Source organism: Rhamphochromis sp. 'chilingali', assembly GCF_963969265.1.
Source record: "Rhamphochromis sp. 'chilingali' genome assembly, chromosome: 14".
In the NCBI taxonomy this organism is placed as follows: Eukaryota; Metazoa; Chordata; class Actinopteri; order Cichliformes; family Cichlidae; genus Rhamphochromis; species Rhamphochromis sp. 'chilingali'.
The window spans coordinates 8,407,405-8,418,147 of NC_137941.1; the positions used below are offsets into that span (position 1 = coordinate 8,407,405).

The 10,743-nt window shown below is 41.8% G+C and overlaps 2 long non-coding RNA genes across 2 annotated transcripts; one reads left to right on the forward strand and one right to left on the reverse strand.

Annotated features, from left to right (window-relative positions):
- The first annotated feature begins 983 nt into the window (after positions 1-983).
- Positions 984-8,241, forward strand: LOC308409475. Its single transcript, XR_013974015.1, has 2 exons — positions 984-1,473; positions 7,067-8,241. It is a non-coding gene; the product is annotated as an uncharacterized lncRNA (long non-coding RNA).
- Positions 8,242-9,792: 1,551 nt separating this feature from the next.
- Positions 9,793-10,487, reverse strand: LOC308410371. Its single transcript, XR_013974172.1, has 3 exons — positions 10,351-10,487; positions 10,185-10,262; positions 9,793-9,911 (listed from the first exon to the last, which is right to left on the reverse strand). It is a non-coding gene; the product is annotated as an uncharacterized lncRNA (long non-coding RNA).
- Positions 10,488-10,743: the final 256 nt, after the last annotated feature.

Here is a 10,743-nt window from a genome sequence, read left to right on the forward strand (position 1 = left end):
TTTTTAGGACCCGCCCCGCTTCGCCCATTGTGACAAGAAGTTGTTGACTGCTCTTGAGCGTCACCAGATCTCTGTCAGTCACCGCTGTGCGGACGCCCTAAGCCTGCATTACAGAGAGAAGCAAAAAGGACTTCTCGGAGAAAATGTGAATAGTTTTGACGTTTGTCAGTGATTTTTATTTGTCTTGTGAGATTTGGATCTCACAGGGTTTTTAGGGAAAAACCTGGAAACCTTCATTAAGTACAGTCAGATTAATGACGAGTAGCCAAGAACCTCTGAGTTTCCTTTAAATGCTAAGACTGCTGCCATTTTTATTCTATCTTTTACTTATTACAGGGATCTTGCCAGTTTCTTTCCAGGCACTGGAAGCACAAGTAGCTGCAGCAGGTTGTTATGATGCAACAGGTCTCTGGTTACCCATCCAGGGTTTGACCGAACCGTAGGTGCGCTCTTAGGAGATGAACATCAGATACACCAGAGAAGCGTTGAGCTGAATAATTACAAATTATGAGGAACCAGATGAAGCAACAAAAACATCTCAGCTTCTAAATTAACAGTACTGGTATTACTAAAGTCATTTTTTCTATGTTTCTGTAATGGTTAATCGACCCATTTGTCCAAGCGCTTTAATCAATATTATATTTTTATTGCTGAAATAAAATTATTGTTGTTATCCATGAATTTGCAAATTTACAGTTTTACAAAAAGCAGAAAAAATCTGTAAGGCACAGTTTGATTTTTTTTAATTAAGATGCCAAATTGCAGTTATTTTCTTGCATTCATGAGCAGAAACTGTTTCAGAGGTTGAATGTTTTCCTTGATTAGTTTCTCAGAGAAGTTCAGGGTGCCGGCTTCAATTTGAGTGTAAAAGTGTGATTTCAGTTTATTTGCCTGATAAATAGCAAAATGGTTTCTTAGCTTTGAACAAGTTTGTGACTGATTTCTGAAATATTTGTGTTTTCTTGTTTTTATCCCAGGCAGTCTAATGGTCTCAACCTCTAACCATCCACCAGGCCAGTGGTGACCCGTGGAGGGTCAGGGGTTTTGCTTTTAGTCCACAGGCTGAAGTGGGATTTTTGGTTGAAGTAATACTGGAAATACTGGAAAAGCCACACAAAGTTACACAAAAGAGCCCAAAGTCATGTCGAGAAGACGAGCCTGCTCTAACTTGAGCCGTGACTTCCCTTTTTCTCCCTTCTTTTCTTTTCTGGTTGACATTTGTGAGCAACCATGTGACTCTTTCAACAGTTTTTTTTGTTAAAGCCTTTGGAGCTTCCTGATTGTTTCTGAGTGCTGCTCACCAACAAACTGTGTGTGTGTGGCTGCCATTGACTTTCTCTCCCATTTGTATCCACAAACACACACTCAGCGACGGCACTGCAGTGACAGCGAGGCTGGTCGAACACAAAAGGCTGCTGGCCATGACCTATGTGGGCTGAATGCTAACGGGGGCTAAGGAATGCAGCCGCTGGGGTAAACCGCCACACACACACACACATGCACACACACCCTTCTCTTTTTGGAGGAGCACTTAAAAACGCAGTCAGAGCTGTTGACTTGTGGCTGCTTTTGGGATAAGAGACAGAGGTGGAGAGATGGGGGTGGATGTGTAGCACTCTGCCGCCGACCGGCAGGATCAATGAAGGGCACTTATGAAGAGAAAGCTCACTGCTTGGAAGATTTACAATGAATGGCTCGGCCTTTATTTTTAAATTCTTCGGCTTTTTTCGTCCCCGTGGCTTCATTTTCCCTCTCGGAGTGGATTCTGTCCCTCCGTTCGCCGCAGCTGCTGTTTGACTTTTAGCAAACAAGCCGCACAAACTGAGTTATTGAAATCGCTCCTAAATGAGACAATAAAAAAACCTCAGCCGCGGATTTATTGTGCTGTTGGGCTCTGTAGGTGTTTTGGTGTGCGCGGTAATCAAAAAAATAAAAGCAATGATGTTCGGATTCAAACGTCTTGGCGAGGAAAATGGAGCCTTTGTCTGACTCTGTTTGATTATTTCTCCGGTAACGACTACACTTGTGTCAATAAAGTCTGGAGTTTTCTGCACTTTCTGCAGCAGAAACCCACAATAATTTTTCCACCGCCAGCAAACAACCACGAAAGCTGCCCACTGGATTCCCAGAGAGTCTGGATGCATTTAATTTTGACCTCTGACCTTAGGACTGGTTTGGGCAGACTGTGGGAACACGGTGAAATGCTGATTTTAGGGTCTAGCTCTTTAGCTGCCATAACGAGCTCCCAGCAGGTTGTGGGGGGGGCAGAGGAAGGAGAGAGGGAGCAGGAAGCAGAGGGGAATAAGGTAAGAGGAGACGAGATAAGGCAACATGTGTGTGTATGTTGGAGGGGTTCTCTGAAGAAAGGAAGGATGAGTTTATAGACTTTTTTAGGTTTTTTAAAGACACTTCCTTTCGAGCCACCTTCCTGCTGCTAATCAGCATCTTTGTAATGACCATGAATTTGTATCTGTCAGCCCGGGCCTTCTCCTCTTCATCTGATATTTGATTTTTGTCTGCCAAAAACATCTGTTTGTAGATGGCAGGTTGTTGAGAAACCAACAGGAACATCTGGAGACCTGCAGTTCCTCTAATGTCCACTTGAGGCTTCACCAGTGAGTCAGTCCCCATAAACGCCCATGTTAAATTTTCCACCTGTTTTGGTCTCTGTAGCTAATTTCTCCCATCATAACAACTGTAAAGATGTTCGGATACTTTTACAACTCACCTGTTTTAAATGTATTCAGGCTTGAAGTTTGCATTATTAGGGGGGTGGCCTCTGTGACTGACAGGTGGATCGCATCATAGCTGACTGTAGCTGCTAGCTGTCTGCAGAAATCAAAGGGTAGCATTATGCTAGCTGATCCATGTCGGCTCCAACTGTCTCCTTCTTTCCTGACATAATGTGCCTGAATTATGCTTCAGTGGGAAATCCTCATCGTAGCTTACGATGTAATCAGAAAGCCGTCTTAACCATACACCGTAATCTTCCAATCAGACTCATTGTGGGCTGTGCCAGCCTGATGTGTCGTTACATCAAATCAAATCAAATCAAATCAAAATGTGCTTCACAGTCAGTAAAAGCACGAGACAATTGAAACAAAACAATAAGAAAACAGTAGGTGACAACACAACAAGCCAGATAACCAACTAGTTAGAATCAAAAACCAAAGTAAAAAGATGTGACGTGACTGGATAGACAAGGAGGTTATTCCAGAGTCTACAGTCGTGGCCAAAAGTTTTGAGAATGACACAAATATTAGTTTTCACAAAGTTTGCTGTTAACCCTTTAAGACCTACCATAGAACCAAGTCCGCCAGAGCTTATATTATATTTTTACATGCTGTGGAGCCATTTTTGGGAGCATTTCAAGTTGCTATACATCAATACAACCATTATAGCCCAAACTTTAATAATATGTCTGCATTAGGTGCATAGTAATTACATAAATTGCAAAAAAGTGCAATAAACTACAAAAAAATTGAAAATCGTTTTTGTTTTTTTAACATATATTTCTAGTTAGAGAAATTTAAGAGGCTTATCCCTCAAAACTGTAAATACAAAAAAGTTACACAAACTAGTTTCCCACCACAGGAAATTTATTTTGAGTGTCTTCATAGTTTTATTTTTGAAATACACCAATTTTTATATACTGCAGGAAAAACGAAAATAAATATTATAGTGCAAATTTGCAAAATAACAGCATATGCATCAAAATAAACTATTTCCAGCAGTGCAATATGAGTCCTCAGCATCCCAGAAACGACACAGAAAGTCATAAACTCAAACATAACTTTTTAAAACACATAACAAGTAAAACACAAGCTCATAAGGGCCCGATAGTAAAAAACTACATTTCCGCAAAATGACGTCACTTCCGGTTTCGGGCAGGTCATGCGGTCATGTGATAGTTCGCGCTGATGGACGTAGGAAGTGTTACAAACAGCTGATGGATCGGCGAAGCGTGTTTCTGGAATATCATGTTTTTGTTGCTGCAAGTGATTTTTATGCAGTTTTTGCAAAGCTATATGTGGAAGGAAACTGTGACCTAGGACAAGCTGATGGCATAAGAAGTAAGTACAATTCCTCCGGTTTCATATGCAAAAAAAATTATTGCGCTAGCTTACGTGGTTGCAGAGCTACCGGGATTTAAAAATAGTTACGCAAAACAGAGCGTGCCCGCTCCGATCGGCTGTAAAGGGTTAAACTGCTTTTAGATCTTTGTTTCAGTTGCTTCTGTGACGTACTGAAATATAATTAAAGCACTTCGTAAGTTTCAAAGGCTTTTATCAACAATTACATGACATTTTTGCAAAGAGTCAGTATTTGCAGTGTCCTCTGCAATTCGACTGGGCATGCTCTCAATCAACTTCTGGGCCAAATCCTGACTGATAGCAACCCATTCTGTCATAATCACTTCTTGGAGTTTGTCAGAATTAGTGTTTTTTTGTTTGTCCACCTGCCTCTTTAGGCTTGACCACAAATTCTCAATGGGATTAAGATCTGGGGAGTTTCCAGGCCGTGGACCCAAAATTTCAAGGTTTTGTTCCCCGAGCCACTTAGTTATCACCTTTGCCTTATGGCATTGTTCTTCACCAAGCTGTTGTTGGATTGTTGGAAGAAGTTGCTGTTGGAAGGTGTTTTGGTACCATTATTTATTCATGGCTGTGTTTTCGGGCAAAATTGTGAGTGAGCCCACTCCCTTGGATGAGAAGCAACCCCACACATGAATGGTCTCAGGATGCTTCACTGTTGGCATGACACAGGACTGATGGTAGCGCTCACCTTTTCTTCTCCAGACAAGCCTTTTTCCAGATGCCCCAAACAATCGGAAAGAGGCTTCATCGGAGAATATGACTTTGCCCCAGTCCTCAGCAGTTCATTCACCATGCTTTCTGCAGAAGATCAATCTGTCCCTGATGGGGGGTTTTTTGGAGAGAAGTGGCTTCTTTGCTGCCCTTCTTGACACAAGGATATCTTCCAAAAGTCTTCGCCTCACTGTGCGTGCAGATGCGCTCACATCTGCCTGCTGCCATTCCTGAGCAAGCTCTGCACTGGTGGCACTCCGATCCTGCAGCTGAATCCTCTTTAGGAGACAATCCTGGTGCTTGCTGGACTTTCTTGGATGCCCCGAAGCCTTCTTAACAAGAATTGAACCTCTTTCCTTGGAGTTCTTGATGATCCTATAAATTGTTGATTTAGGTGCAATCTTAGTAGCCACAATATCCTTGCCTGTGAAGCCATTTTTATGCAACGCAATGATGGCTGCACGCATTTCTTTGCAGGTCACCATGGTTAACAATGGAAGAACAATGGTTTCAAGCATCACCCTCCTTTTAACATGTCAGGTCTGCCATTCTAACCCAATCAACCTGACATAATGATCTCCAGCCTTGTGCTCGTCAACATTCTCACCTGAGTTAATAAGACGATTACTGAAATGGTCTCAGCAGGTCCTTTAATGACAGCAATGAAATCCAGTGGAAAGGTTTTTTTGGGATTAAGTTCATTTTCATGGCAAAGAAGGACTATGCAATTCATCTGATCACTCTTCGTAACATTCTGGAGTGTATGCAAATTGCTATTATAAAAACTTAAGCAGCAACTTTTCCAATTTCCAATATTTATGTAATTCCCAAAACTTTTGGCCATGACTGTAGGTGCTACGGTTTAAAACGCCCGGTCACCTCTCGACATCAGTTGAGACCTAGGTTGTGCTAGGAGCATCCGGCGGTAAATTATGTAGAATTTACATTTCTCAGGAGGTGCACGTCAGGTTACGTGGAAGGTCAGGGCGTCGGGTTAAGACGGGTTTCTGGTTACGTCGTAAGTCACAACCTAATTCAGGCATTAGCTTGTGATACTTTGAGACGCCTTCAGAGGGACTAACATGAAGTGAGGCAGGTATTTAGATTCTGGCTCATCAGACTAAACCTTTTTGGTCAGTTTAGCACTTCTCCATTCTGTGTTCATTTTGTTTCTTTATAAAAGCCCTGCAGCCTCAGCTGTTGATTATAATTAAAATACAGCGATCAGACTAAAGAAAGGCTGTTAGTGGCCAGTCTTTTATTAAATACCACCATGATGTGAAAGCCAGGTGAAGAAATGATCACATGGCATCATAGAAGGATAAGGCTGACATCATTATTGGATCATTGAGAGTCAGCTGATTTTTATGTGAAGTTACTTTAGCATATTTACTGAAACCATGCAAAATTTTAACCTTCATACTGTGAATGTTTTATTTATTTTAGCTAGAGGCCATGAACGTACACACGGGTGGGAAATGTAGAGATTTTTCAGCATGTTTGAGCCATCATGGTGTCGTAAGTACAGGAGATGTCTAAATGAAGTTCTCAGGTATGAAAACACTTTAAGATCCATTAAAAACTGTTTTTCACCCACTCCAAGAGTCACGGTCTGAAGAGAAAATGCTCTGTTCAACACATTTCTTTTTTAATATGATGAATCTATCATAGTTTGAATAAACTGCAGATCTGTTTTCACTGAAGGAAACTTATGAGTAAACCTTCAACGCTCCCATCACCCTGTGGGTCACTTGGAGCATGAAATGCTTGCATTTGGTTACCAGGGTCATCTTCTATCTGCGAGTGTTTTCAGAGTTTAAATGAAACTCAAATATCCTTTAAAGGAACTTTGCTCAGATGTGACTGATTTTATCCTCCAAGTACTTTTTATTATTGGACCATCTGTCAGTGATGAGCCTGCTGGTTGGTCCTCAAGATTTAAATGGTTAAAAAAAGCCTTTTCCAAAACAAGCTGGGCAAACAGGAGGATATAGAATGGGGACTATTTTTAGCTGTGGAATAATACAGACTTCCTGCCACGGTGGGTGTTTAGAGCAGCAGGATGCTGTTTTTAAAAGCTCTTTGACAGCTCCGTGTTCTTTTCCTCCGCTCTCCTTCGTCTGTCGTTTCTGTTATCTGCTTTGTTTTCATTCCCAGCATCCTTTGCAAGCCATCTTTGAAACAACACACAAGCTGAGACACTAAGAAATGTTTAATTCGGTCTCAGTTTCTTTCCTCACATCTCTGTCTTTCCTCAGATGTCCCCACACCATCCACCCGGCGACAGGTGATGGGCCATCAACCACGCGACAGACGGATGGCGACAGAAGCGAGGCGACCGCTGTAGCTGTTCACGCCGCTGGTGTTTGTGCGGACACGAGGAGTGTGTGTGTTCACGCGCTCCAGGTTGACCCCCCGCAAAAACACACACACCTGAAAAAACAAACAAACAAACAGGAAAACAGACGAAGCCTGTTAAAACACTCCAAACCGTTCCTCTGCTGCTTCTGCTGCCCTAAAAATAACACACACACACGCAAACAAAACACCTAAACAAACAAAAGGTACAGCACAAAGCAATTTGGACACCCTGAATCGTATAAACAGCGCTATAAGGTAGGCTTAAAACACACTTCTGCAATCCTGTATACAACACACACACACACACACACAGAAAAAATTACAATGCTGACACAAACACTTGCGTAAAGTTTCCAGCTCTGCAGCAGCACATTAAGAAACTCAGATCCAAACAGCTGTACACACACTTTTTTAAAGTCACTTTACCACACACACACACACACACACACACACACACACACTTGCTCTCTCTCTCTCTCTCTCGCTCTCTCTTGGGCAGGTGAGTGTTTCGTGCTTTGCTCAAGGACACTTCAAATAGACACTCAGCAGCTCCTCTGATCAGACGTGAGAGCAGCGCTGCAGAACAAATGGAGAAAGAAGTAGTGTGAGGCTCAGACACACACACACACACACACACACACACACACACACAGTCATCTGACCCGTTAAACCTCTAAAACACTAAAGTTCGTGTTGCTTTTGTTCATTTTAATCCAAACTAAATGACAGGATTGAATTCCACAGGTGAGAAGCTGCTTTATGATATTCTGCTGTTACCTGCACGTTTAGTCTGAGCTGTATTTCATACTTCTAATCTGACTTAATGTTCAGAGGCTGCCTGACCGCTGCAGGAAACCCAATTTGTTCTGTTCGTTCCTTCTTCCTGTCCGTAAATTCCTTTCACATTAAATGTCCTGTATATCGAGAACATTTAATCTGAAAGGAACTTACTGCATAGTCCAGGATTCACATAAAATCTTATCTCTGTGTTTTACTATGTATGAAATGAGTGCTTAACAATTGTTTTTGTTTATTTTGTAAAGAATGTCTAATAAATACTGTATAAAAATTACATTTTCTCTTATAAAAATAACATTTACACAAACACACACAAACAGACCAAAGAGAAAAGAAATTGTTTGTTTTGCAGGATAGTATGTAGCTTATATTTCTACCCAACACTGATACTGCTGTAAGTGTCAGATAACAAATAGCCAAGACAAAGATTCCTTTTAAACTGCAGTGGTGTCAGGATGTATAAGCACTTTCACACGAGAGAATCAGGTTTCAGGCTGTGACTGACAAAAATTTATTTTGTGGTTTACATTTTAACCCTCAAACAAACATTTATGACTTATTTTTTTGTCTCCGGTTTTGTTTCTCAAACCTTTACTTTTTATTTTATCTATGACAGATATTCTGAAACGTTCTCCTGTCATTAATTATGACTTTGTGTCATTTTTGATGCAAAAATCAGGTAAAAAAAAAAGAATTGTACAGAGAATATTAATTTATCGCATCTGCTGTAAACGCAATACATTAATTAAATAATTAGCATTTATATTTCCAGTGAAGTCCTCACAGTTAGGCTGTATCTTGATCCTGTTTCAATCTAAACCTGAACAACAGATGTGGAAAATTGGATTTTGTTCAGAAACGCTCCTGAAATATCTGAAAATTTTAACTTTCACAATGAGTTGTCTTATGGAACAATTCCAATCAAATCGTAATTTAAAATATAAAAAAAATCACGTGTAGTTCATACAGATTTCCTTCATCCTCCCCACAGGAATATGTAGCACAGCATTAGCATTATAAACAGCGTTCTTGTGCTTCCCTCTGCCTTCACACTCAGCGGGGCTCCCCTGATGTGGGCTGGGACTGCGTGCGACCGCTCAGATTACCAAACTTTAAAAGGAGCTCCAGATTTGCTTATTTCTCCCCCCATCACCGCACACTGATGGCATCTGAAAAACTCTGAGACCACATTTTCGCCTCGAGTTCAGAACCGAGTTTGCAGCAGCTGGCACAAACCTGCGTCTCTCCAACTTCATCTCGCTGTTTTCAGTGGTTGTCAGAGGCAGTGTGAGTGTTACAAATCCAGTGAGATGAATCTTCCTATATTGCTTCAAGCAGATTCACTTGTTCTTTGTCTTCAAGAGGACCTTCTTATCAAAGTATCTCAAATTTGAATTCAAGTTCAGTCCTTTAGTGTCAGGATAGATCTGTGAAACTTGAATACCATCACATGAAATAGAAGCATCCAGCCATCCATTTTTCTTGTGCTTATGTGGGTCAGTGTAAGAAGTGGATGGGCAGAGATGGCCAAAGAAATACCTTCTCCCCTGGTTTACATCAGGGTCTCATCTTAGTTGAACTTCCCTGAAACACCTCAGGAGGAGGCGTCTGGTTCAGAGGCTCAACCACATCAATGCATCTTCTGCCTGAAGTTAAGCTCTCTGACCTTCACCTCGATGCAGACACAAATGAGCAGAATAAAAACACAGATATACCTCAGGAACACTAACCCTAACTTTAACTTTAACCCTGGGCAATCAGAATATGAATTTTATGTTTGTTTGGTTCTTTTGTGTTTTAAAAAAACATTTTAAACATAGCTAATGTCGGGTTAAAGAGTAGAGTCCTTTAGGACCTTTCCAGCAGTAAAAGGGAGACCTTCTGACCTTCATGTTGGACTGTAAACATCTCCAGTGTGAGCTTAAAGCCAGCATGACCAATCATCTGTGAAAAAACAAAGATGAGATAAAGCTTTATTTGTTATTGTGTTTAGAAATCCCATGTTTACTGAGATATGCAGATACAGATGCAAACTACAGTGTGGTTAACAAGGACCTGATGTCACGATCTGTGTGGCAGACCATGGGGATGAGAGGAATGAGGACCCAAGATGCAGGACTTAATGATGAAGGCAGTGCGTTTATTTACAGTGGTGTAAATAGTTCACAGAATAACCCCGTGTTTTCCCCTTGAATTCCGTGTCGTGTCTTCACCCACAAGTTCGTGCTCCGTGCTCCTCCGCTCCTGTGTGTCCCCGCACCCCATGCTCGCTGCTCTTGTCTTTCCTGCTCCTTCCTGGAGAAAATAACAAAGAGGCAACTTGTCGGGACACTCGACTACCGCAGGCATGCACTCACTGGACTTGACATTTATCGACACTAACGTGGAGTCTCACACAACGATCCCACGCCGAGGAACGCTCAGCCACAGTCTTAAGAAGCTCCCCAACGATGCTTCATTAGCTGCAGGTGTGTGTGATCATCTGCTTCAGGTATGGCCATCCTCTAGACAGGACACACCCACCAGGCCTACCTGAAACCCAGTACTCAGCCACACTCACAGACACACCCACTTGCCTATACATACAAGGATGGGGAGTCACAAGAACAGTGCAGACAACACACACATCACCAAATAACAGCAATAATTATAACAGTAGTCCACACTGCTCACGGACCCCGAGTCCCCGGAGCTGGGTCCGTGACACCTGACACTGTTTTGGATTCTGTAGTCATGATGAGAGTGCGGTTCAACAACTTTATTTGCACAAAATTCA